The following is a 25,130-nucleotide window of genomic DNA, read 5'->3' as shown; positions in this document are numbered from 1 at the left end:
CCGTGAGATCATGACCTGAGCCAAAGTCGGAAGTTTAACAGACTGAGCCACTCAGGTGCCCCCATATCTCTGCTCTGATGAGCATTTTTTTTTATTAAGCGTTGCTAACATTCTGTCATATGATTAACACATTTCTCTATATAATATTAGCAAATCTCTACGTAGTCAGTAGTCTTCTAGTTATAGCAGCATTTCATGTAGTTGTATATATAAAATATATCTTCATATATTCATCTTACCATCAACTAGCTTCTAAGCACTTTATGGGAAGGCCAAACATCTCATATTTCTCTTATGCTAAGAAGTACTTAGTACACACATAACTTTATCATTAACATTGAATATGCAGTAGTCACTCAAATACTTGAGCCATAAGCCATTGGGTTTTCAGTACATCCTAAGATATCCATGAGTATTTTTTGTACAGTAAGTTATATGGCACTATTTATCCTGTACTTTTAATCATGATATGAGGGAATAACTTCATGTTATTCATTCTGTGACAATAAATTTATAGGTATGAACATGATATAAAGTCTTTGGTTTGTGTTGCTGGCAATTAGCGTAGTTTAAAATTTCCTGTTTGGTAGGTTCCTTATTCCAGCCTTTGTTCTTCGTCTAAGACAGTGGTTCTCAAACATGAACATGCATTTGGAATCACTTATAAAGCACAGGTTGCCAGGCACACCTGAGAGGTTCTGATTCAGGGGCTTGGGCGTGGGGGCTGAGAATTCACAAGTTTGACAGGTTCACAGATGATACTGCGGCTGCTACTCCTGGGACCACGCTTTAAGAACCAGCGATCTAAGAAATGAGAAATCCAGATACAGAACCAAATTCTTTATCATTGAAGGGTATCATAAAGAGATTTGGGGAAAATGCCAAAACGAAAATGCCAGAAGCAGAACACATTTCAAGAAAGAACACTGCTCTCCTGTATTAAAAGTCTGTATTAATTTTAGGATCCTCTCTTTGCAGCCTATCTGCCCACAAACAGTTAAAAGATTCCTATTCTTGTTTGCTTATATGTTATGTGCTTTGATGAAAGGGACTAATACATTTTTTGTAGTGAACATTTTCAGATAAACGAAAGAATGTTTTCTTATTACAACACTTTAAAATAGTGATTTTTGTGAAGATGATTTTTCAGCTTTATACGTATGATATATAACATGTTGAAAGAAAAGTATTTTTTATTTGGCATCTGTTCATTATTTAAAATAGCAATAGTTTTCCTTGGGGGTGTAATATATATTTATTTTACATGCGCTTAACTAAGATTTCAGAACATACACATTTGTGCTGCTTAAATACATACACATATTAGTGTAATCAATAGAAAAAGCAAAGTGTATGGGATAGGAGCCAGGACTTTGGTCCTTGAGGGATCTGAATCTAAAGTCCAGCACTACAGCTCACTGGCTGTGAAATGCTAAGCAAGTTACTTCACCTCTCTTAGCTTCCATTTCCTCATCGATAAAATGCAGATAACAATATTTCCTTCATAGGCAGTCTTGTAACGAATACATGGGGGAATGTACTTAGCCAGTGTCTGGCCTATAAAAAGTATCTGAGAAATGACTGCTATTCTTCTTCTTATTATTAAATAGTACCTGTAGAAGATGCTTAGTAAATGTTTAATGAATAAGTGAATGAAATAATGCATCTTACCAGGATTTCAAAAAATATGATACCGCATTCAAGGAAACAGATGAGAATTATTTATCCCAATATATTAATATAATAAGCTAAAAAAATAAAGGACCTCACTTGATAGTATGAACACAGACACACAGTAGTTTGTGTTTGTTTTTCATGTTTCAGTTCATATTTGTATTTTGTACGCATTGGTATTTAGTCATGCCTAATATATTGTTTTCCATGTAATAGGGCCCAGTGAGTGTGGACTAATTACCTGCAAGTCATTTGGAACATAAAATGAGTATATTTTCTGTTCGTATTTTCTTTCGGTTCATTTTATGTGTTTGCCGAATCTGTCATATTGCTATCCTTGGAGCATGTACATTCGAGGCTTGACTTCTTTGTTCTCTGGTTGTGCAGAAGCAAAGTGCTAACTTGGTGAAGAGAATAGACGGGACAGTTGCCCTCACCGTGAACAGCCTAAGTCCCAATGAATGTTTTCACAGCTGTACTAACTCCACTACTTCATGCTTCTGCATTTCAAATAGAAAAAACAAAAACAAAACGTGACTGAGTTTTTAAGAGAGCAACTCCGCAGGTACTTTTATTAACACGGCAGTCGGCAGGGACTGGTGGTCCCTTACAGCTAATGATGACATTATATGGGAATTACTGCTGGATTTAATACATTTCTTATAACAGCAAGTTCTAAAATACGAACCGGTCATTTCAGTTTCTGGCCTTCACATCTTAGATTTTATTCTCCAACGAAATAAAAGAGAAAGATATTTTGGAGCCACAAAAATAAAAATAAGAAAAATTACTTTTTCCCTTTCGTGTGTGACTTTGGAGAGCTAGTGTTGCCAGGCTCTGTAAATCTCCAATTCTGCTGTAAGCACAAACTCAGTCTAAACTATGATTGTAACTTACTTATATATCATTTGAATGGTGCTGAATTATATGCTGACTGTCAAAACGCACAGCTACTCCGTGAGGGCTTTTAGTATGGGGAAAGCTCTCGACTGTGAGTTGGTGAATAAGTAGGTTATGTTCCAGGCACTAGAGGTTAAACTGTGCATGAAAGCTTTGACCTAAGAGTTGTACTGAAGGAACTCCTGTTTGGAAGGAATCACCATATGAATTAAGTTTCCCGGTAGGTGGTACCAGGAAGCTGCACAATCCTTTAGGATGGCCCAGGCAGCCCCCCAGGACGCCTTGTTGATGGGTACCAATGCCAAGGTGCTTCGAAGATCTATCTTGTCTCGTAATATCTCCCTTCGCATTTTATTACCTGAATTTTCACTATGAGAATGATTAGTGTATCAGATGACATGAATTGGGCCTTGGTTCTCAGGAGAACAGTTAAAAGGCAGGTATTGCTATTTGCTCCATTACAGCCTCAGTATTCAAGTATTCCCAGCGTGCGTTCACAAAATGCGTGGCCCAAATCAAAGCATGAGACCTTCTGCTGTCTCTCTTAAAACTCATCTTCATTTCTATCCATTAGTCAAATCTGTTGAGATAATTTAGGAATCTGACTCATAAGCTGGGGCACAGCCAAAACTTGAAAAATTGAGTAGAAGCTCCTAGAGATCTCCCTCCAGGTGATATTTGTCCAAACACGGCTGCCAACTGGGGAAATGCAGCCATTCATCCTAACTGCCATTCACGTTGAAAGTTCACCAGATACACTGGCTAAACCAACTCACTGAAATTTAGATTCGATATACCTAGCCTCTCTTCCTGCCCCTTCTGAAAATGTTACCAGAAGAGTCAATGATTGTGTCTCATGACTCACTATTTATGGGCCCGTGGTAGCATGTAAAACATGGACTTTCTGGACTTTCCCCCAGAAACAATGCTAAATTTGCTATTTGATAACTTGTAGCACTCATTTTTAGAAAACATTTAGTGATACTGTCTACAAGTTCTTTAATAAGGGCCTGAGATATAATTTACCTGAATCAAGAGATTTGAACTCATTGCTCAAAAGATGAGAAAAAGACAGGCAAGGTGTCAGAGGAAGTGGAATTTATTGAACCAGAGAGAGGCATGACTTTGTCTAACATTTGCCCTGGAATAGGTATAGATTATCTTGCAGAGACTGCTGACAGATTCTTCTGTTCTCAGTTCCAGTTGCTCTTTGTGGGCTCCAGTTTTTCCAAAACATTGCTATTGGTTCGAGCTTCAAATAGAACTGTTTCATGTGACTGCCCCATTCAAAAATTATAATAGTTCCTAATAGTCTACTGTATGCAGTGAAAACACAGCTACCTCTTTTGAGGATCTCTGAATTTTGACTCAATCTCTAATACGGTTGACCCTTGAACAACACAGCTGTTAGGGATGCCAGCCCTGTGCAGCTGAAAATGCACATGTAAATTTTGACTCCCTAAAAACTTGGCTACTAATAGCTTACTGTTGACCAGTAGCCTTACCGATAATCATAAACAGTCAATTAACACATATTTTGTATTTGGTACATATTCCCACAAAAAAGTAAATCTAGAAAAAGGAAAATATTATTAAGAAAACATAAGGTTTGGTACACCTGGGTGGCTCAGTCGGTTAAGCGTCCAACTTCACCTCAGGTCATGATCTCGCAGTTCATGAGTTCGAGCCCCTGCGTCAGATTTTGTGTCTCCCTCTCCCTCTGTCCCTCCCCTGCTCATGCTCTGTGCTCTCTCACTCTCTCTCAAAAGTAAATAAACATTAAAAAAATTTTTAAAAATCATAAAGTTTTTTCATCCATAAAAACAGTGAAATCTTTCCATTTGCAACAACATGGATGGAACAGAGGAGTATTATGCTAAATGAAATAAGTGAGAGAAAGACAGCCTACGATTTCACTCATACGTGGAATTTAAGAAACAAATGATGAAACATACTTAACTAGAAGGAACAAACTGGTGGTTCCCAGAGGGGAAGTGGATGGGGTGATAGTTTTTAAAAAATGAAGAAGAAAATCATAAGGAAGAGAATACATTTACAGTACTGTACTGTTTAAAAATTCATATATAAGAGGACCTACACAGTTCACCCATGTCGTTCAAGGATCAACTGTACTAAATATTATTTATTATTATTTCCCCCAGAAACTCCATCTGATTCAGCATGCTGACTTCCTTACTATCTCTCCCTACCCAACTCTCAAGAACCTTCCATGATTACATCCGTGGATCTGCTCCTGCCCTTCCCCCTATTAGAATTCCCTTCCATCGTCTATTTATTAATATTCTTTCCATCTTCTAGATCCACCTCCTTGATACCTTCCTTGAAGGTAACACAATCACTTTCTTCCTGAGGTTTTTATGTGCAAATCATTTAGTGACAGTTTATTATTTAATTAATATCTTTCTTATATACCACAACCTCGTCTCATTATCTATATTCATTGTCTTTTCACGATTACAACATTTAACTTGTGTGTTTGTGTGCATCTTATTTGTTTCTTGATGTATTTGCTTAGCCCCTAACTAAACGATAATCTGTGGATAACCAACATATATTTTCTCATACTTAGTAACTGATATATCTTACCTTTTTTCATGCTTAGTAACACTTTGCACAGAACTAAATTTATTGTTATCATTAAGTACATAGTTGGCATTCTACGTATCCTTGAATTCTGGGCCACTGGGTTTTCAGCACACCTCTAGGTATTCACAAATGTTTTTGTACAGTTATTTGTTATTACTTAACATTGGTGAATCTCTAAGTCCAGAGGCCATCTGAAATCTTTAGTTTGCTCAAGGGGAAAATTTCCCTTAAAGGCAATTCTTTTAGATAATTGAAATAAACAATGACATTTGATGTATTTGTGTGCTAACATAAATGAAGATTTTTTCATTCAACTTCTGGACAAATGGATATTTATGGACTGAACAAATTCAATCACTTAGAGTCTACTAGTAACCAGAATGTCCTAAAAAATCAATTAACTTTTGAATCAAATGCATATTTCCTAGCAATGCATTGCATGGAGGTAGTTAAAAATGAGGTAATTATATTTATATCTTGGAGAACTATATCTTTCTCACTTCTCCAATGTTCTACTCATATTAAAATGGGAATATATTCTTTCAAAGCGTTGAAAATATAAAACAAAACAAAACAAAAACCAATTTATTTTGGTCAGCTTGTGTCTGCATCCTTTTAAAAGAAAGATTTTTTTTTTTTATCACGGAACTTGGTAGGAATACCACACAGGTACCCTATCACAGAAAGACTAAACATAACTACAAGTCAGTCAAAAATTAAATGGAGCTCTCAATCCCTTAATTCTGGTAGGAGGTATCTGCTGATGCTATAGCAGACTGAATGCCAGTGATAAGTAAATTCTTTTTAAATGTCCCAAATTTGGGGGCTTCTGGATGGTTCAGTTGGTTAAGCATTCGACTCTTGATTTCAATTCAGATTATAACACCACAGTTGTGAGATCGAGCCCCACATTGGGCTCTGTGCTGATCGTGGAGCCTGCTTAAGATTCTCATTCTCTCTCTCTCTCTCTCTTTCTCTCTCCCTCTGTCCTTCCCCTGCTTGCGCTCTCTCTCTCTCTCTCTCTCTCTCTCTCTCTGTCTCTCTTTCTCTCTCCTTCTGTCCTTCCCCTGCTCTGTCTCTTTCAAAAAAAAAAAGTCACAAATTTCCAGATAACATATATATAGTTTTCTAACATAGTACTAAAATTATACAAAAACCTTCTGTGTCCATGCACTGTTCTAATTACTTTATGGTTACTATCTCATTTTTGTCCTCATAACAGCCATTGAGGTAGATATTATTATCGTGAGGAAATTGAAACACAGAGAGGTTAAGTAACTTGTTCCAAGTCACAAAGCAAATAAGGACAGGGCCAGAGTTCAGACCCAGCTCAGATAGCTCCAGAGAAATTCTACTATTCACACTTTATTATACTGCTTTAACATACTGCCTTGATAGCATTGATGTTGAATGACTGAAGAAAAATATTGAATGACTAAAAGGTAAACTCTCTCTTATCTGGGAATAAGCTGTCTTTACCTTTACCTATCTTTACCTATTCCAGGAACGTGTAGATAGTAGGTACCCAGTATAAGGTGGTCATGTTAAAAGGATTCCATTTTCCCACATATCATATTTCATAAATTCTAAGAAACATATAATTTTTACATTTAAATCATTTACATTTTTATGTTTTACATCCTTTGTAATGTAAACATTAAAATGTGTCCTAAAATTAATACCATTTTCCAATTTATTGCCAGCAAGAAAATAGTTGTAAGGTGGTTGTTATTATCTGATGTGGTCTGGTAAGCTAAAGAATTAACGTCAGAATTTGCAGGATGGTACAGAGGCTCAGAGGAAAACCGCTGATAGGAGTGACATATTTTGTTTTTTGAGGGTTTTTTTCTTTAATAAATGCTGCATCACTGATATTCTTAATGATGCAGAGGGACTCAGCTACTTTGAGTTGAAACTTATTCCAGATGAATCAGAATCCAAATTGGAAGAACTCGTAGGAACATTTTCACCAGTCTAGTTCCATTATGTTTTCTTTTGGTTGATTGTTCAATGTCTAAATCTAAATGAACTCTTCCTGCAGGTATAAAATGCAAATGCTGTGATTGAAAGAATTGTGACCTGCATTAATGGCAGCATTTTTTTCCTTTCGTGGCAATACTTAAATTAATCTTACTTTCCGTGGGCTATTGGAACCAATGGAATAGGGCAAAACATATTTGAAACACCACCATTCATATACTCCTAGCAGTAGTTATCAATTGATCTTCTATAATTGGGAGTGATTTGAACACCCACTGTTTCCCCATGCCCAATAAGCCTCCCTTCTTGGGACCAGTGGCCAGGGTTGAGGTGTGGGCAGCCATGAATACATGTATTTTCTTAGTAAGAACTTAATTGATATAGATGAAGCCCATGACCTAACGATAACCTGGCCATATTTTTAGAGCAGTCACAAATCTACCTGTCGTTATCTCTGAGACTGTTTCTCTAACAAGCAAATGGATATATTAGAATCAAATACAATTTTTCAAAATTGTGCTACTAGTTGTTATCTATGTGCACACTATCATTTCCTTCAGATTTTGATTCCTTTAGAAGCCAGTTAAAACCTACAAAAAGGTCTTCAGAATTTTATACTTTCTGCAACACCCCCTAGATGTTTACTGTTTGTGATTCTTTTGAAACTTTTCATCTATAATCCTCTGGATGAAAAAACTCAGATAATTTTACATCGAGTACTTATTTGTTTATAAGCTTTATATTCATGGCAGCAAATACATTTCAACTTAAGATGCACTTTAATGCCTGCTGACAATACAATTAAAACTTCTCATCTAAGTTGGATGTCCCCAAAACCTTGACAAGAAAACCAATAAAAGTAGGCTTGCGTCCTGCGTCCTATTTCTTTGGAGAATAAAAGGAATGCAAATTAAGTCAATAAAAAACCATGGGCAAAATATTTTAATGGATCATCATCAAAGAGAACATAAAACCCTCTGTTCTTCAAATACCTATTACCGTTTTTTTTTTCCATCTATTTTTAATCTTGCTGAAATCGGTAACTGGAGAATGGCTCTGCTATTTAATGCAGGCTTTTGCTGTTCAGATAAATGTGACAGCCCTCAGTGAAACTCGAAAACATAATTGACACCAGATAGTTCTTTTAACCTTAACTACATCATCAAAAGGCTATACACTTTTTTTTTAAAGTCCTTTGACCCTGCCACCTATTTACTTCCTCCTGTCCTCCTTCTTTTTCAACTTAAATTCAGAGGGCAATTGCGATAGTCATCTTGTTTTCCACACCCTCTACTTCTTTGACTCTCACTTGCTCTTTGTGCTTGCCCTGAAAACCCCAAATGTTGGTCAAATCCAACTCTGCATATATGCTTCACACGATCCATGCAGCTGAATATGTCTGGGAAAAAATGAAATAATGCTATCTGGCTTCGCTCTAAATTCATGTCCGTAGCCTACACTTCTGTGTCTTCAACCAGATCCTGTTTCCTTCTTCTCCTGGGCACATAACTTGGCCACATCTCCCAATCTCCTTTGCAGCTGGCAGAAGCCCTGGGACTTATGTCTGCTAGTGGAATGTGGACACAAGTGATACATAGTTTCTCGGTAGGACTCCTAAAAACCCTGGGAAAAATTGCTTCCCTTCCTTCCTTCCTTCCTTCCTTCCTTCCTTCCTTCCTTCCTTCCTTCCTTCTTTCCTTCCTTCCTTCTTTTTCTTTTCTTTTCCTTTCTTTTCCTTGACTTCTCTTTCTCTCTCTCTCTCTCTCTCTCTCATCAAATCCATGAAGAAATTTTAGTGGAAGATTTTGAAGTTAGGGAGTGGGTTGGGAGGGGTGTGGCTGGAAATGCCTGATGAAAAGACTGTGTGGAACAGGGTACCTCTTTCTCCCCTGAAACCTCCTTGGAATGTAACAAAGAAGAGGGAAATAAAAAGCTTTTACGTAGCCTCTGAGACCTGGGAGTTGTTTGTTAGAGTCATCTGTTTACCCTTACTGATACAAATACCAAAACCAGTGAGTCTTTAATGCCTCAAGAAAACCAGACTGCATTTCCCAAGCCTGTTCACATGTTTATTCTCCTAAATGATTCTTTCACACTTTTTCTGCTTTCCTCAAATCTGGTTCAACACCCCTCTCCCCCAGCTCTCACCAGAGCTCATGTCTAAGATGACCCCGCAGTGGGCACTGGCCCCCATATGTCTCAGCTGCTCAAGCACATGGCTTCATGGAGTTTCCCATCTCTCTCGAAAAGCAAATGTTTCTCTATTGAATTATTCTCATCAACCAACCAACATGCTATTATTTCTCTAAATAATATCAAACACAAATTAAGAAGACAGAAACATGTCTTAAAATCAAGAAGTATAGTAGATATGACTGACTGATTTCCAGTTAAAAGTCACAGAGCAGCAGATTGGAGTTTCTTAAATTCCATTCATATTCAGATTGACAGAACAGTTCCTAAAAACAGGTACCTGTATTTGTGTATTTTATTTTCCTTTTTTTTTATCCAGATTTTGTCAAAACTTCCCCTGTCAATATTTTTCTCCTTTATCCACTGAAGCTGCTCTACCCTCTGCCTGCCACATTGCTGACGTGTGGTCAAGTCTTTAATGTTAGCCGGAAAAGGGGCAGCATCTGGTGTAGTTAGTTGGCTCTTCCTTTAGGCTTCCAGTCTCCTGGTTTTCTCCCTACTCCACTGTCTTCCTCACTACTTCTGACTCATCCCCTTGGTCTCTTAATCCGGATCACTCAGGGGCTCAGTCCTTGCTCCCCTTCTATACCTACACTCCTTTGGAAGTCCAATCCAGCCATAGTTTTAAATTCAGTCTCTGTATTGACACGTCCTGAATTTGCACGCCGTCCACATTTCTACCCTGAACTCTTCTTGTCTGACTCCTTATTTGATATGTTTATTTGAATACTGTGTAAACATTGTAAATTCAATGTGTCAAAAACTGAACTTCAGATCTTCCCCACCGCTAACCTCCTCCACCCCATCTTCTCAGCTGATGGCACTTCCATCTTTCCCACTTGTGCAAGCCAAATTCTTTGTAGGCACCTTTGACTCCTCTCTTCGGCTCATACCTCATGTTCGGTGTGTCAGTAAGTCTTGTTGACGCTCTGAAGTTAACTTCTTCTCACACCTCCACCAATAACTCCTTGGGATCCCAGTCAGAATCACATCCTGCCTGGATTTCTTGGAAGACCACAACACAGGTTTCTCTGCTTCTATCCTTGCCTCCCTACCATCTGTTCTCCAAATAAGAGCCAGAATGATCATTTTAGAGTATAAATCAAATTACTACTCTCTTTGTTCATAACCCTACAATGTTTCTCCATTTTTCTCAAAGTTGAGAGATTGCATATATCAAAGGACAATGGCTAGATTGTATATGGCAGCAGAACTTTGACATATATATATATGTTAATCACTCCTCCCTACCCCTGATTCCAACTCAGGGCCAAGCAAAAAAAGCTAAATGTAATCCCCAAACCAATTACATGAGATGCCCCACTCCTCGTAAGCCCCACTCCAACCAACATCCTCTGATCGAATCATATTTGAAGATTTCTCTTTTTTTTTACTGTAAAGTTTTCCTACTCCTGTGACTACCTTTGGATCTCTGCTAAATAAGAGTGATGGTGACTGGTCCCCTTGCTATAGCAAGCTCTGAATAGATCACCTTTGCTTGCTCTCCTTAGTGTGCTCTTTGTTTAAGACCCCAAATTTGTATGGCCTTCCAGACTGCCATTGATCACTTGTTGGATTACCACTCTCACATCATCTCCAGCACCTCTGTTTTTGTTCTCTCCTCACCACCCATGCTGTTCTCCATGCTGTTCCTTGAACATGCTTGACATGCCCCTGCCTTAAGGCTTTTCACTGGATATTGTTTCAGCTTTGAATGATTTTCTCTGCACACCTCATATCTACATGGTTCCCTCATTACTTCCTTCAAGTCTTTGCTCAAAGTGACTTTCTCAGTGAGGTCTGCCCTAACTTCCCCTCCCTTACTCCTACATTTAAAATATTATTCTTTATTCTACTTTGTCCTGTCTTGATTTTTTCTGCCATTACTGTCTTCTAATATAATTATATATATAATGTGGGGCTCCTGGTAGCTCAGTCAGTTAAGTGTCTGACTTCAGCTCAGGTCATGATCTCAAGTGAGTCCGAGTCCTGCGTCAGGCTCTGTGCTGACAGCTCAGAGCCTGGAGCCTCCTTCAGATTCTGTGTCCCTTCTCTCTCTGCCTCTCCCCCCACTCACGCTCTCTCTCTCAAATATAAAAAAAAAAAAATTTAATTTTTTAAAAAGTTAAAAAATTAAAAAAAAAAAGAAACAAGACATTAAAAGGAGAAAAAAACATTATGTGTATGGGAGCCCTAAAGACATGAGACCCAAAGATAGTGAGCATTTGAGGCTTATAGGCCATGCTGAGCTAAGGAAAAGAGGATATGAGTCTTGGGCTTCAAAGGGGAAGAAAATAAGTCACAGGATGATGCCTTGACCAAATGTTTGGTAAACAAATGTTTGCCATGTCAGGCAGATAAATCTTTCTGATAACAAGTTATCTTTGGTATTAGCTTTCTCCTGATAAAGGCCCTCTGTTGAAATTCTTTTAGACAGTTAAGGGAAGGTAAGCAGGTCTTTCTGAGTCTGTTCGGCCTCTATTGTCTTCCACTCAAAATAATACATAATACGTATGTCAAAATGTCATATTTTGGGATGGTGTATTCTGTTCCTTTACTTAGGTGCCTTAAAACCTGTTGGTGCTGAGTGATTCTCGAATACCTTGCACTATTTTCATAACACAGGAGCAAAGTTAACATTTACATATCCACTCTCCAAAAGGAAAATAAAGATCAAAGGTACAAATTTCCAGTTATGAAATAATCCTACGCCCGCACCAGAAGGAGACGTTGAAGGCAGTCATACAAAAATATACCAACGTTAGTCATGGGGATGTAATGCACAGCATGGCGAAGTACGAGAAAATTTAATTGTCTTTGTAATTTTAAAAAAAGAAAAGGAAGATTGTGGATTATTTTTATGTACTCCACATTGTAGTCCACTGTTGGAATATGAGGCATATTTTAGGTTCATACTGTGCAACGTGAGTTTGGCTGTGAATTTCAACGTCTTGTATCTAATGACTTAGTGTGGAAGAAATATTTTAATATATAATATTCTAAGCCAGAAAGTCTCAAACTCTAGAGTGCATCAGAATCACCAGGAGGACCTTTTATTAAAACACTCATTGGTGGGCCCCATGCCCAGAGTTTCTGATCCAGTAAATCTGGATGGAACCTGACAGTTTGGAGTTCTAGCAAGTTCTCGGGTGCCGCTGCTGCTCCTGCTGGTGGTCCAAGCACCACACCTTGAGAACACTGTTCTGAGGCGGCCTGCTACTCCAAGTGTGATCCATGGGCCAGCTGCACAGGCATCGCCTGGGAGCATGGTAACAATTCAGAAGCTCAGCCTTTTCCTCTGTTCTAGTTAATTAGGATTTGCATTTTAAAGGTGATTTCACAAGGTGCATTCTCCAGATGATTCGTGTGCATATTAGAGTTTGCAAAACATTAAGGTTCCAAAGCAGAGGAGGGATATAGGGTCGGATATTGTCCCCGAGGCTGGACAAAGGCCAGCATTGCCAGGTGTAAAGACAGCCAACTGGTGGGAACCTTTAAATTACATATAATTAGATATGTTTGTAGTCTACGAAAACATCCTTTAAAAAGACAGTTTGTTGGGTTGAGGAGTTTCGGGTTCAATGAATGCACAGCCACAAGCCTGGTGGCAGGACAACCAGAAAGAAAGCAGTGTCTGGGGTCAGTAGCAAGCCCACGTGAACATCACACACCTGAGTCTAGAAATTATTTACAGTGAGGAGTTATTTTAATGGCAAATTTCCATCCACTGTCTCTAGCTTCTAACTCATGGGAAGTATGAAAGACTTTTACATGAACTGCTTCTGTTTTCCATGTTCTTAGTTTCATGGGAGAAGTAAAGGGCAGGTCTAAAGGTCATGGGTTAAAGAGTAATCTGAACAATCAGAGCTCAGGCTGAAAGCAGAAATAGCCTATGAAAGGTATATATACAAAGAAATTTCCTATCTCCTCAATTGTGCTTTGTCTAACATCAGAAACGTTCATGTGTAGTAATAAAATGCAAAGGAATATCAAGGAAGGCTTAAGTAGGTAAGTAAATGTATCCATTTTATCCCCCGCTGTTTATGACATAGGATTTTTTCAAATTTTTTTAACAAATTTTTTTTACAAAAGTTTTTTAACAAAATTTTTTTAACAAAAAGTCCAGGCAGTGCTATTGTTTCTTAGGGAACATTTATTACCAAGTAAAGGAAGTATGCACTGAAAATGGTAGGTAATTGTTAATCAAACCTTTTCCAATACAGGTGACAAAATAAAGCATCACTAATCTCTACAATAAAATGATATGGGGTAAGACATTCATAATACGCTGATAAGCCAGCATATGTAGGAGGCTTTATAAAGATACTAGTGTAACTGGGTGTTTACCCAAAGAAAACAAAAATACTAACTCAAAAAGATATATGCACCCTACATTTACTGCGACATTATTTATGATAGCTAAAATATGGAAGCAACCCAAATGTCCATAGATAGAAATGGATAAAAAAGATGCGGCATACACACACACGCGCGCGCGCACACACACACACACAGGAATATTACACAACCATAAAAAGGATGAGATCTTGGCAATTTTGACGACATGGATGAACCTAGAGTGTATAACGCTAAGTGAAATAAGTTAGAGAAACACAAATACCATATGGTTTCATTTATATGTGGAATCTAAGAAACAAAATAAAACAAAGAGAAACAGTGTCCTAAATACAGAGAACAAACTGATAGTTGCCAGAGGGAAGGGAGTGGGGTGTGGACAAAATGGGTGAAGGGGAGCAGGAGTTACAGGCTTCCAGTTACGGAATGAATAAGTCATGGAGATGAAAAGTACAGCCCATCACAGAGTCAGTGGTACTGTATTAGTGTTATTTGATGACAGACGGTAGTGAGCATGACAGTATAGAGTTGTCCAACCCCTATGTTCTACACCTGAAACAAATGTTACATTGTGCGTCAACTATCCTCCAAAAATATTATACTAGTGTAAACATTTTGAAACATAGATATGTAGCCTTATCTGCTATTGATATGTAGCCTTATCTGCTATTGAAATTTCCTGCCAATTTTTATTTCAACCTGGTATAAGGGAATATGTTTTGTTGTTATATTAAATTCTCCAGGTCTCATTTTCTAAATGTGACCTTTCTTATCTTTAATTAGAAATGTTTTATTTGATTTCAGAAATTATAATGTCGAAAGGAGTTAGGTTTTTACAGTCATATGTAGGCTTATAAAGTTATTTTATAGCCTAATAACAATAACAGACTTCATAGTGGTTTAAACTGCCTTGTATGTGTTTAATTAGGATGATAATACTAAATTTAGTAAGACATATAAGCAGTTCGATGTAATATTTCTTAATAGGCTTTACTTCTCTTTCCTAGTAAAAGAATCATCAAAAATAGTCATGAAAGTACATTGCCTAAAAGAGAAATCCTATTTTTTTAAATGAAATCCTTTTTGAACAATTTGAAAATAACTTGCCCTCATTGTTTACTCGCTGCCATGATTATGACACTGTAAAGAGTATAAACTTTCAGAAGAAAGGAGTGAACATCGACATTGACCCTGTTCTTTAACTTTTTTCCCTCTTCTCCTGGCCATTATTGCCATGAGTTGTTTGTAAGGATCACACATTTGCCTAAAGTGAATACTGTTTTTATCCAGCCATTATTTGTAGGTGACATAGTACATACATAATAATTGCTTCTGCTTATTAATCTTTAAACAGTTTTAATGCTGGGATGACCACTGAGCATGACTACAATTAGCAATTTTCTGCTACATTTAGCCATATTCTGGGTATGAGGCTCCACAAATAGCTTTTCTTTTGAGAAGATATGCTTCATTTGAGTTACCTAAGAATTCTGCCTGCTGTCTGATTAATGGTTCTCAGAGTGACCACACTGTGGATTCTATGACAGAGATATATTTCTGGATCACACACAAAAAAAGTGATTAACCTTGTGTTTAGTCAATAGATGCCATTATAGCCATGCCACATGTTAGAAAAATAGATGCCATTATAGTCATGTCACATGACTTCCCATGTAAATCTACAAACAAAGGGGACACCATTTAGAGATGTCCTATGTCTCTTCTCATCCAGGGCACCACACAGACTTTAGTCTACACGACTAAAGGAAAACCAGCATGGTTCCTGTGACAGCATCATTATATTTTCTCCACCTTTTCAGCATCTCTGGAGGTCCCTTTCACCAGCCTAAGGCTTCTGGTCTCTAAGATCTCATCATTCATTCAAGCATTCCAAGCAACACCAAGGAGAGGCCATGTGAGGACACAGCAAGAAGGGGCCGTCTACCAATGAGGAAGAGAGCTTTCACCAGAACCCAACCAGGCGGGCGTTTTGGTGTTGATCTTCTAGTCTCCGGAACTGCGAGTGAGGAAAGAAATGTCTGTTGTTTAGCCCTACACCACCCCCCACCCCAATTGGTGGCATTTAGTGATGGCACTCCAAGCTGACCGAGACCACATCCAAGCACAATTCTATCAGCAAATTCCAATTCAGTGAAGATGTCCAGTCTCAAGCACTTTTTTTAACTTCTTCTGAAGCTTGAGGGATCAGTTCCTCTCTATAACCTAAGAGATATGATATCTTTAAATACACAAGCTTAATGTCTTTACAAAGAAAAATCTTTTACAGGAATTTTGCAATTATTATTTCTTCCCCTATTACAGTCTGCGTAATTAAGATTTAAGACGGGGCACTTGCAACTTAGTGGAATTTACTTGAGAACCATGAACCACCAACATAGTTTATTAATGCCGTGTCTTGCGACAAGAAAGAAAGCGTTAATTACCTAGTGATTTCTGGGGTTCTTCATACCTGCAATGTGGGATTTCACCCAGTGTCTCCCCAAACACCTGCCCGCTCTCTACTGTGGATTAAAATATGTTTAATGAATGTCGTGCTTTAACTAGGGACTCAGGCATTCTCCTTCTGCTCCTGTGTACGGCCAAGGCTGGCGTCGAACAGCCCTGAAGTTTTCAGGCTCTAATACCCTCTTTCACGCAGGCATTATCCAAGATTCTTCTCTAAGGAGAACTGTTGTCATGTTTTCTGAAACCCACAAGACAGGGAAATGGACGGGTCATTTTGTTTTATCTCCTCATGAGTGCTAGTTAAAAGGCTTTAACAAGAAACAATAGCAGAGCTCGATTATCCCTACGGTAAAATCTGTGAAGCTGTTTCAGCACACAAATATGATTTCTTCAGCAAGCGTGCTCTAGCAACTGCACGCATTGTTGAATTCTTGAAACTGTCCTTCTCACTCCCCCCAAACTCCACACCACCAGTCTCCTGGAATGTTCTCAGGATTTAGAGCACGAAGCAAAATAGGAAAATTTATCCCTGAAAAGTTGAGAAACACAACAGGCATCGAACTCACTGAAGGGTTTAATGGACAGAGAGATTGATTTGATATCCTCACTAAATGCCTCTCTTTGCAGGAACACGGGAGTCTGTGACTGTTTTGCAAACCATCAGGAATAATTGTGGTTACAATTTTATTAGTAGCTGGGGGATATAGTTATATTTCCTCCCATCTTGATTTTCAGGCAACTTTGCTGCGGAGTTTTCTGCATCTTAATTTGGGAAATGAGCTCAGAGCACACCCTTGCCATTGTGCATTAACGAACGCACACTGGTCGGCTAGGCATTACTTACAGGAAATTCTTGACACACCCTTCGTGTTTTCAAGACCTCACCAGCTAGAGTTAACAGGTCTCTTTTAGTCGTGCTCTTCAATGCAAATATTTGCATTTATTTAAAGTGTTTTATTCCCAGGGTACCTGGGTGGCTCGGCCGGTTAAGCGTCTGATTCTTGGTTTTGGCCCAGGTGTCGTGGGTTTGAGCCCTGCATCAGACTCCATGCTGACAATGCGGAACCTTCTTGGGATTCTCAGTCTCCCTCTCTCTCTGCTCCTCCCCGACTCGTGCTGTCTGTGCCTCTCTCAAAATAAATAAATACATTTAAAAAATAAATAAAAACAAAGTGTTTTATTCCCCACACATAGGGAATGAAACGTGGGAAAACAGAAATATTCTCACTCGAATTAAAGCCTTGTAACACCGTGCTTTTCAAATTTATAAAATTGTGTTTTCGGGGCCCTTAACTTCCCTTGTTTTGTTCTTTCTCACCTGTGAGTTTTCATCCTGCATTCTGAGGTCCTTCAGGTTAGATTCTGAACATACGAATGACGTGTCTGAAGTCTTAAGCACCTCTCAAGCACTGGGGTTTTTTAAAGACATTCAAGCCTCATGTGGGAATGGAAGTACATTTTGTGGCGGGGAGAGGTGTTTCCAGGCAGGATAGAATCAAACTATCTCTTCTCCACAACATGTTAAATGCAACCCCGTCTTTATTATCAGGACAACCTGACTGTGAAGTCGTATTGAAATCAAACTAGTTGTGTATTAGAAGAATAAGAAATATTAGCATTAGATACTCCTAAAAACAAGCCATGTTGTATTACCTTGTATTAGCATCAGCATTAACTTGTATTAAATCGAACTTGTATTAACATTAGTATTTTGGAAGAACTGGGAATTGTTAAAAATAAACAAAACAGGCTCATAATGGAGTCACGTATGCTAAGCCTCATGTCACCAAACTGAGGCTGAATTACAATTTCAGCTCACCCAGAAATAAAATCTTAAAATAGTTTCGGGACTCTTCTATGCTGGTCACCCGGTCAGCATTAGTTAGGTAATCTGCCTGATGGGCCATTCTGATCCCCTACAACGAAAGTAACCCTGCAATAACCAATCCACTTCTTGCCAAGTACGACGTCCTCATTCCTGCTTCCTCTGCCTATAAAATCTCATGCCTTGCATACCTCTTTGGAGCCTCTTTCTACCTTCTAGATTAGATGCTGCCCACTTCACGAATCATTGAATAAAGGCCGTAAGAGCTTTAAAATCTACTCAGCTGAATTTGGGTTTTTAGCAAAATGTAGCAGTCACGCCCACAGATTTTGAATCAGAGGCATCTGGGTTCAAATCTAAGTGTAACCCCACATAGGACGTTGGGTGAGCTATGTCACCTTTCTCTGTCTCATCTTGGCTGTTGTTGATCTGTTAAGGGGAAGTGGCGATAAGCATATCTATTTCATAAGGCTTCTGTGAGAAGTGAAGTTGAGGAAATGTGAAGAGGGCTTAGCGTAGGCTCACGCTGTGGAAAATGCTCACTGACCCAGCAGCAGCTGCAGGGTAAGCTCCTGCTTCAGGGGAGGTTGAAACGCGGCTGAAAAGGTCATTAGCATTACAGTGGGGGTAATAGAGCAGGAACTGTTTATTCCCCGGCACCAAAGGGATTTAATAAATTGAAGCCTGCAGTATACGTCTTGTTTTCTCCTAATCTTAGCCCAAAGCCCTAGAGGGCTGCTCCCTCTGGCCCTTTATCCACCAACACCCTAGATTGCATGGCCCTTTAAAAATACACCCTGCGATATACCAGGTCAGAATCCCAAATGAGGACTTCTCTGCCTACTCTGCCTGTACCCTGGCAGCTGAAGTTGGCTGAGGAAACACACATAGTGTCATCCTGACTGCCACCAGTTTCAATTCTTGCCCTGCACACTCAAGTGAGCCCTCAGGGCCTCCTCGCAATCCCCCCACGTTTTCCTAATCCCGTTTTTCTTCCGCTCCCTTATATGATGATTTCACATCTTCTCTTTGTTCCTCAGAGCTGCCACGCCCGGTCTCTCCTTTTCATCCTAATAATCTTGCTTCCTGTTTCAGGGAGAAAATCATATTAATCAGAGCAGTTCAACGAGCTCCCACCGCTAACAACACTGTCCTCTTTTCAGTGCCTCTTCTTCATGGGCGGACCGTCCCTCTCTGCTCCTGTGCCAGGCTGGCCACTCGGCTTGAGCTCTGGATCCCAGGCTTCTCTCACCTACTCAGGCCATTTTTCCAGAAGAGTCCCTCTCCTCCTGCGTTATTGCACGATGTCTCTCTTGTATCATTTTTAGCATCAAAAATATGGTGCTATAGCACATTTTTTAAAAAAGTTCTCCCTTGACCTCCTGTAATCTTCCAGGTACTGTACAGCCTGCTTTTAGGCAACCAACTTGAGCAATGGAAACCTGAGAAAGGTAGAAGGGCCCCCAGTGACCCCTTGGCCCATTAGGCGACCCACCTCAAAATATCCACAAGCCCTAGCTGACCAATGGGTTACTTTTACCTGGACACACGTACCAAAAAAGGAAAATTCCATATGCTCCCATTCCTCCTCACCTTCCCCCTTAACTACACCCCCCCCACCACAGCCTCCTGGCAGACTGTCTCTCCTTTGCTGTCCTGCCCGCTGCCCCTTGCAGCATATTCAACAAACTTCTAGCCCTTTCGTTCTGCCTTGGTTGAGTTCTTCCCATTCCCCTTGCCTCTGGCCTCCACCCATCCTACAGGTACTACTGGTTTCCTTGTATCTTTTAACGGAAAAAAAATTGAAAACAGTTGTCTAATTTCACTGCTTCCACTTACTCTGGCATTAGCCCTTTAACTTGCCGAACTTGATTTTGTCAAGGTGACCAAGAACCTCACACTGGCAAACCCAAGGAGCAGCATTTAATCCTCGTCTTCTTGACCTATCAGCAGTATTTGAGTCAGCTTAGGACTCCCCCTTTTCCAAACTTCTCTTTCACTTGGCTTCCAGAACACATCATTTTGGTTCTTAGATGCTACATGATGGGTAGCTAGTTTGTACAAGCATACCCTGAATGTCCTTGTTAATCACTGCTTGAGAATGTAGTAACCCAGTCCTCCCTCTATATTCCCGTCACTTAGAATTTGCAGCAGGATATGTTGTTCAGTGTTCAAGGTCAAGGGCTATGGGGGTGGCCAACCTGGAGCATCTCTCTTGTGACAAAGAGTGTTCAAGTGTCATGCCTTAAGCTCCTTAGAAACCCTGGCCATGCAAGGAGAGGGAGGGCCACCGATAGTAGCGAGGGGAAGCTGCTGGGACATCAAAGCTTGCTGCACATGGTCCCCAGCAGTGGAAGCTTAGTCCAGGCAGTAGCTTCTGGACTCCTTGCATGTAAGTCCCTCCAATAAACCTATGTCTGGTCACTTTCTCCAGGTCTTTTTTGTGGCCTCACTGGACCATCAGCCACCCTAGTCCTAGAGTCTGCCGGGGTGCAGCTGCGTGGTTCTCCACTTTAGTGCCCATCCCGACCCTCAATCTGCATAGCTGGTGGTTCCTCATCTCCTGAGGGCTCAGGGTTCAATGCCTTTGGGACTCTGTCTGCAAGTATCTATATATACACAACTTCCCTTGGTGATCTCACCCATTCTCACTGGCTTTCAATAATGTACAACTGACAGTTCCCAAGCATGTATCCCCTGTCTGGAAGTTGAAGGGGACCAGAAGACGCCATTTTGGCACATTGATTATTTTGAATAAAAGCTACTTGGGTAACAGCTGGTACGAGAAGGACATTCTGAGCTTCCTTTGCCTCCCTGAAAGCAGGAGATAAATCTCCCATGTGAAAGTACCGGGTAGAAGGCATCTTGATCACCAGAGAGAGGAATTTTAGGGCCAAGAAGACCGTATAAACAAACGTTGTTACTTCTTTATCGGTTTACTACCCCAGGCCCAAACCCCTTTGTCTTGTCAAGTTTTCACAAAGTTACTGTTCCTTTCTCTAAAAGTTTTAAAAGCTGCCTGCTTTGGTCACTTCTTTGTGTTTCATATATTATAAAATTAATTTTTTTCTTTTATTAACCTGCCTCATGTCAACTTTATTATTACACCAGCCAAAGAGCATAGGAGGGAGGAAGGAAAAATGTTTTCACCCCTGCAACTTCTCTTCTGATCTCCAGATTTACATACTCACTGTCTGCTGGATGTGGGATCTCAACATTAGCATACCTAAGTCCAGGCTCCTGATTCCTGCTCACCCTCTCCTGCCCCATCCCAATTCTGGCATTTGTCCCCAGGTCATTATATTAACGCTCTTTTCATGCAGTCGCTTAGGAAAAACAAACTAACAATCACAAAAACTCTGCTATTCTCTCATATGCAGCACACTCTCTATCTTTACAGGGCCAGGAACTCTGGCTATCTCTACTCTCCTCCTCCTGTTCCAGCCTCCATCATCTCTCACTTCATTTAATGAAATGCCTCCTTGTTGGATTCTCTGCCTCCACTTTTTCCCTTTTATTTCCCTCTTCACCCGCTTAGTCTCTCTCCTTACAATAGCCAGTAACCCTTTTAAAATATAAGCCTGATCATGTCATGCCCAAAATGCCCTGTAGACTTTTCATTCAGTAAAATCCAAAGGCTGTGGCAATGGCTCACAAGCACCTCCACAAGCACCCCCTGCCCCCCTCCTGGACAGCATGTCCTACACAACAGACTCAAAAACACCAAGCAAGCCCAGATCCCAAGGCTTTTCATTTGCTCCTCCCTTCGCCTAAGATGGTGGGTGGGTGACAGGGCTTACTTAGGGTCACCTTAGGTCTGCACTCAAATATCACCTTACCGTAGATGACTTCTTTGACCATCTTATAAGATAGCCCTATCATTCTAATTCAGCACCACCTGTTTTCCTTATGTGGTTCTATTTTTCTCCATTGCACTGGCCCTACACTTATTTACTTTGGTATTTACTCCCATAGAACGTGTGCTCACAAGAGTAAGAATCTTGCTGATTTTCATAGTTTTATCTTCAGTGACTAGAACAGCTAGGCACATAACAGGAGCACAATAAATATTGTATGGAAGCTTAAATGACTAGTGTAGTCCCTAACTGCAAGTCCCTAACTTGTTTGGAGTTTTTAGACCGAGCATGTGAGAATCCTACGGTATGGAAGATCATTAGAACTCAGAGAAAAATATGTCAAATTAAGAATAAAACTGTGCTTGTTTCTTGTATTAAAAAGAGTGGTTTTGCTACTGGGTATTTACCCAAAGAAAACCAAAACACTGATTCAAAAAGATAGATGCACCCCTATGTTTATTGCAGCATTATTTACAATAGTCAAGATATAAAAGTAAACCAAGTGTCCATTGATAGACGAATGGATAAAGATGTGATATATATAAATATATTATATATACATAATATTTCATTGTATGTATGTGTAAACGTAATGTGTACACAGATGCATAGAATGAAATATTACTTAGCTATAAAAAATGAAATCTTGTCATTAGTGCCAACATGGATGGAGCTAGAGTGTATTATGCTAAGTGAAATAAGTCAGGCTGAGAAAGACAACTACCGTATGATTTCGCTCATACGCGGAATCCAAAAAACTAAACAAATGAACAAACTAAAAGTGGAAACGGACCCAGAAATACAGAGAAGAAACTCGTAGTTGCTAGGGGGGATGGGCAAAATGAAGGGGAGTGGGAGGTACGGTCTCAAAGTTATGGAATGAATAAGTCATAAGGATAAAGATAAGAGTGGTGTCCCTACAGCCATGCCATGAATGTCAAGGTGTATGAATTCTTGGGAAGGCACCTGGTGACTTTCTACATTCTACAGAGCAGGTTGGCAAGCTGGCAGATACCAGAGGCTGAGGATAAGTGGTCACATCATCCGCATCGCTTTAAAGTAGGTTCGCCTCAGAAGAAAGCACTGTCTGTGCAGTTTCCAAGTGGTGCTGTCGGGGAAGAGCTACAAAGAGCTTGTTTGGCACGACTCTCTTGTTTTCCTCTAAGTCTTAAAACCAAGGCACTGGCTGTTGTGAACTGTCTATTCAGGGAACAGCCTTGGAGATAGTAGTGTCTCTGTGCAGCAAACAAGAAATTTACTTACAGTCCTGGAAGACAGAGGGGTGTGTTTCCTTGGAACAGAGGTCAAGCACGCCTACTGCCCATTATGAAAACACTTGGGTTTTGTGGGTCCTCTTCTGTAGTACAACCCACTCTGTTGGCTGGTGCCCTCTGGTCTTCTTGGTGTGGCCCTGTGGGAACCGAAGCTTGGGAAACCGGCGAAAAAATGCAAACGCTCCCGCTGCTGTTGCTTTAGGTAATAATTTATCTTTCATCTCTGACCTGAAGTTTCATGTCATCTACCAAGATCTATGAAGTTGTGGCAGGCTAACTTGGTAGCTCACAAGTAGGGTGATATTTCAGACCACTCATAGTCCTCGACAGTTTTGGCAGTGAGGGTAAGATGCTGACGAGGACACGCCTTGCTAGGAGATGAAGAATGAGAACGTCACGGGCTGATGAATGCCATGTGGGGGAGTCTATGGGAACTGGTAGTGAACCTGTTGACACACTGAGTGATCAGTTGGACTATAAATGGTCCTTCACCATTGACCATTAATGAGGGGAAACTGGGGAAGTGGTCACAGGCTGAGAGTAGTAGGAAGCAGGCCAAAAACAATTGCCTAAGCGGTATGTCATTGTAGTTGACATTCCTCCAGGCAGAGAACTTCCTTGAGAGCATCGTGGCCAGCCCGCACCCACTGCATTGTAAGGGGTAAGATTCATCCCAGGCAGGCGGAAGTTTCCTACCCTTTTCAGGCAACACTTACAGAGTTGCGTGTCTACACGGAGCATGAGAAGAGGGAGATGTGAGGCTGCTATGAGGAGAAACTAAGCTAATTCTTAGAACCTTGGCTGGTTCCCTTGGGATGTGAGGGTGAGGGGCTTGTAAAGGAAGAGTGGCAGCAGCTGGGCCATCCCACAGCCCAATCCCCGCTGCGGTCTGTGATGCCAGCTGTAGACCTATTTGAGGACAACAGTGTAGGCCTCAGAGGTTGGCTTGTTGTTGGGGTGAGGCATTTTTGTTTTTGCTTTTTTGTAGTGGATCCTGGCCGCACTTAGAAAGTGTTAGCCCTTTCCGGCAGATCTCTCTGACACAAAGTCCTGGGGCGACCATGGAAGCGACATTGACCAGGATCCTGGATTTGCGCACCTGGATTGGATTTACAACGCTGATTGTGGAGACCCAGTGGAGAATGAGAAACTGACCCACCGGAATTTAAGTGAATTTCTGTGGCCAGCCCCACCACAATGGAAAACTTCCCTCGCCCTTATGTGGAGATGAGGCGAGAGCTTAAGAGATGTTAGTGTGGGAGTAGAGTCCCAGGTGTCCCACATGAAAGTAGACACTGTTAAAAAGTGGCTGCGTGGGAGGCCAGCGTGAGTCAGGCTTCGCGCAAGCTTAGTGGTGCTGGTGCTGCGAAGCCGCAAGAAGGTGATGAGGGAGCGCAAGGCAAGCTGAGGGCAAAGCAGGAGCTAACACCCCGCACCGCAGCCCCCTCCCAACCCAGGAGCTAAGACTCCCCAAGGAACTCATGGCTGTCTTAATTGCTAACGTTTGCCAGAGACTGAAAACAACCTTATCTTGACAGCGATAGCCAAGCCCCCAGGATCCTACAGTTCTTCTTTAACATGCAGAAATCCCTTTAGAGACTTGGCTTATCTCTATCCTCCTCTCCCTCCACAAACTTACATGTATATAATCAGTCATTTCTCACAATCCCAGTGTGGATCTTTCTGCCCATGGGTCCTGTCCCTGCGCTATAGTAAACACATCTTTTTGCACCAAAAACATCTCAAGAGTTTGTTCTTGGCCATTGGCTCTTGGATGCCACTTCATATCCCATCAATGGGGCTCCTGAATGGAGGGGCTTCCCACTACAGAGAGGATCTCACCCCCGGAGAGAGAGTCCTGGGTGGGGTGAAAACACTCGAAGTTCATGTGGTTGAACCATTGCTGCTGCTACACTGCTCAAAACTGAAGGTAAATGGAAGCCTCGGTGAACGGCACGGATCCTCTCTCTTTGTGCTCTCCCGGTCCTCCAGTGTTCT

This window comes from Lynx rufus, unplaced genomic scaffold, assembly GCF_022079265.1.
Source record: "Lynx rufus isolate CCGP_SWC_20201006 ecotype Redwood Valley unplaced genomic scaffold, mLynRuf1.p SCAF_3, whole genome shotgun sequence".
Lineage (NCBI taxonomy): Eukaryota > Metazoa > Chordata > Mammalia > Carnivora > Felidae > Lynx > Lynx rufus.
Note: the sequence above shows the minus strand (reverse complement) of the source record.